The 2,779-nt window shown below is 38.8% G+C and overlaps 1 non-coding gene across 1 annotated transcript; it reads left to right on the top strand.

Moving 5' to 3' along the window:
* The first annotated feature begins 312 nt into the window (after positions 1-312).
* On the top strand, positions 313-2,434 carry LINC02876 (long intergenic non-protein coding RNA 2876). The gene is made up of 4 exons (XR_004742662.3): positions 313-517; positions 1,230-1,316; positions 1,429-1,577; positions 2,034-2,434. It is a non-coding gene; the product is annotated as a long intergenic non-protein coding RNA 2876 (transcript).
* Positions 2,435-2,779: the final 345 nt, after the last annotated feature.

Raw genomic sequence — 2,779 nt, 5'->3', positions numbered from 1 at the left:
TTTCCATCTCAGAGTCAACTTTCAGTTGACTATTAGCCAAGGTTTCCTTGAGCTAAATCCCTAGAAGGTAGCAAGGGGAAGAGACACAAGGAAGGTGTTTAAAATGTTTAATTAGATTTCATGAGCAGTCTCTTGAACTTGGAATACAGGAGAACCCATAAATTAAAACTCATTCTGCCATATGGTTCCTGGATATTCTTGTGCAACTGCCAGAAAAGAAAAATGATTTAAAAAAATTCCCACAAAACAAGGCAGCAATTGTGACAGAATAGTGGAAGTCCAAATTACAGAGGCAAGACTCTCCCTCTGTCTTCCCTCCAGGTCTAAATGAATAAAGAGATTGAAGGTTAGTTCTACTTCAGAGCCACAGAGACATGAGCACCAGCAAGTTTTAGGTTGGGTAAGGATCTTCAGAACTCCTCAGCTTTACATAGCCAAGCACTGTTTCATCCCTTCTTCAGCAGCATCTCTAGCATATATACTTTGCTTAAACCCACCTTTACAGTGTCTGCTGATGGTAATTCAGGGACTAGAAAAGCACACTTTTAGAGATTTTATGTATTTCTATATTTTCCTTGAAACTCAGGTCTTATTCTTTCCCCATTTCCCCTCTTTCACACTCTGGGGTGTCCCCAGAGAAGTTCACCAGTCTGGTCTGCACTGTAACATGGGCTGGCAGATACTGCAGAGTTGTAAAAACCATCTAATTTTTTTCCTCCTTTACACCATTCCCTCTTCTATTTACTTATCACCTCAAATGTTTACAATCCAGTAAGAGGCCATATAAATTTATTAAACCTCCCGTTGTTTTTCTTTTCCTTTAAAAGAGATGTTATTTTAAGTTTTTCTTTCATTTTCCTCTGATTTTCAGAATAGTTCCTTGGGGCTCTCATTATTTGGATTTCCCACTGACTTAATCTTCGGTGGAGCAAGGAGCTTGGAATGTCTTTGACTTTAAGTTGCTGCATTAAACTTTGCCCAGCCTTAAAGGGTTTAGGGTGGAGTCTCTTCCAAAGGAGTTGCTGCCTGAGTTGCTACCATAGCAGCAAAGAAACCGTATCTGTTCTCTGTGGAAAGCAATCTGCCCCCTGCCAGCAGCTCAGCTTTGCAGCTACAGCAGAGCAAGCCCTGTGTTAGCTGGGGGACATTTCAAGCAAGAGGGACAGCAGGGGAGATGATGCAGACTCCATTGAAGGGGAGAACTGCTCATCCATATCATCTAATTCCAGGAAGGGGCACAACAGTGCCCATGCCTTTGCCTCCTCTGGCCAACTCTAATCATAAATCTCCTGTGAATCAGCTGGGAAACATGCAGGGTAATTTCTCCCCTTATGTTTTTCTTAGGTTTTTTAAATGAGAATTTTAATTTCTACCCCACTGTTTTCTGATCTCCTCTTTGTTCTTTCCTTTTCACTTTCTTGTGCACAGATACGAGATTGAGGCCCTCATTCATACTAACTGGAATTTTCCTTGGCAATGGTAGAATAGAAACTTCTCCATTCTTTAGAGATGAACTTGTCTTAGGTAAGATCTTCTCAGAGTACAAAAGAAATTTATTCTGGAAATTTCAAACAAATGTGAGTGTGTTTCTTTTGTAAACTGATAATTTCTACTTCAAAGTCAGAGTTTTGTTAGATTGATAATTCTCCACAGCGCTCAGAAAAAATGTTCTTGACTGTATTACGCATTTGATGAATAATTATGGATACATGAATATAGACATCTATAGAGTGACCTAGTCCGTTTTTATGGATGACATCATATCTTTAGCAATACAGAACTCCATTATGCTGTGTCTACACAACAAACAGCACTGCATTCATGTTGGGTGCAAGTATGACTTCACCATTGAATATTTTTTGTTTGAATGAATCTTTTTAACTTACTCTTCTCTAACCGTGATATCATCATGATTAGAATCCTCTCAGTTCATTCTCCTCTTTCATTTTCACCTTTTCCCATTATTCTCGCTGTTTAATATGATTCTCCCACTGACAACTTGGGCTCCCCTCTGTGACTCTATCACTTGAAAGATGGTCTCCTCACTGGAACTGGAACTAGATCTGGATCCACCATCCCTTTTCCTCAGTGTCTTATTGTTTATGTTTTAGATCTTTCACAAGGTCAGCTACACCTCTGAGAGGAGCTCCTGGAAATTACCAGCGATACTTAGTATTGCCAGCTCTATAGATGGAAACAATGCACCTTGATAAGGAATGAGTACTGAGCCCAAATCCTATAAATGGGCTCATATCAAAGACTTATGAATTAGATATTAAATTACAAAATATAAGTGTAGTTGATACCTGTTTAGATATTGTAGAGCAAGGTAATGGAGTATGTATTAAAAGTAAAAATTCCCATGAAGCAGAACTGTTACCCTCTTCCAAAACCTCCCACTCTCAGGTTTTAAGATGCAATAAACCTAAATGTACATTTATCTTTGCCTTTTTTCCCCAGGACTGCAAGTTCCTCTATCAAGGTTTACCATGTTTCATTGATTTTATTTTTCCTAGCACCAACATAATGCTCATATAGTAATGAGAATGAAATAATTTAATTTTTTCCTGCTCATTGTGTCATTGTAAATGTGCTGCTATCATAGAAAAAAACCACAATTTAAATTATTTAAAAATATTTGCTGAGCAAATATAAACCATTATGCATTTTTCTAGGTACCAGTGAGACAACCAAGTATAAGGGGTCCCCAAAGAACCCCTGACCAGATTGTGCACTAGGAGGAGGGTGCACTGGGGTGGAGCCTCTGGAATTTCAAGCT

Source organism: Callithrix jacchus, chromosome 5 (genome assembly GCF_049354715.1).
Source record: "Callithrix jacchus isolate 240 chromosome 5, calJac240_pri, whole genome shotgun sequence".
Classification (NCBI taxonomy): Eukaryota; Metazoa; Chordata; class Mammalia; order Primates; family Cebidae; genus Callithrix; species Callithrix jacchus.
The sequence above is the reverse complement of the archived record's forward strand: the minus strand, read 5'-3'. Positions and strand labels throughout refer to the sequence as shown.